We start from the raw sequence: 428 nt of genomic DNA on the forward strand, positions 1-428 counted from the left end.
AGTTTCCAAGGAATAATTCTCACCAGCAAATGTTTTAGATAAATCAAAGTAGTATTAACACATCTGTTGTTTTCACAATGGGACTTTTTTTTCTTTTTTCTCTCCTCTCCTGTTGATGTCTTTAGCCTCGTGGTTCACTTTTTGTGGAGCCTTTAAGAACTGGGTATTAAATACAATCCATCATTTCTCATAATTTAATCATTGCACTTGGACATTCGTACACTTTTCTTACCACTTTATGAGACAAAACAGTAGTGGACAGAAACTATATTTTTTGGGGGGAATAATCTCAAATTATAGTCTCAGAATAGTTGAATCATAAAAAAATCAAAGCAGAGTCAGTCCAAAAGTTACTTATCAAGTTTTAAGGACTTCTCAAAGTAATAATGTGTCAAGACCAAGAGAGCAACTTAACCGGATGTGCCCGG

Source organism: Solea solea, chromosome 3, assembly GCF_958295425.1.
Source record: "Solea solea chromosome 3, fSolSol10.1, whole genome shotgun sequence".
In the NCBI taxonomy this organism is placed as follows: domain Eukaryota; kingdom Metazoa; phylum Chordata; class Actinopteri; order Pleuronectiformes; family Soleidae; genus Solea; species Solea solea.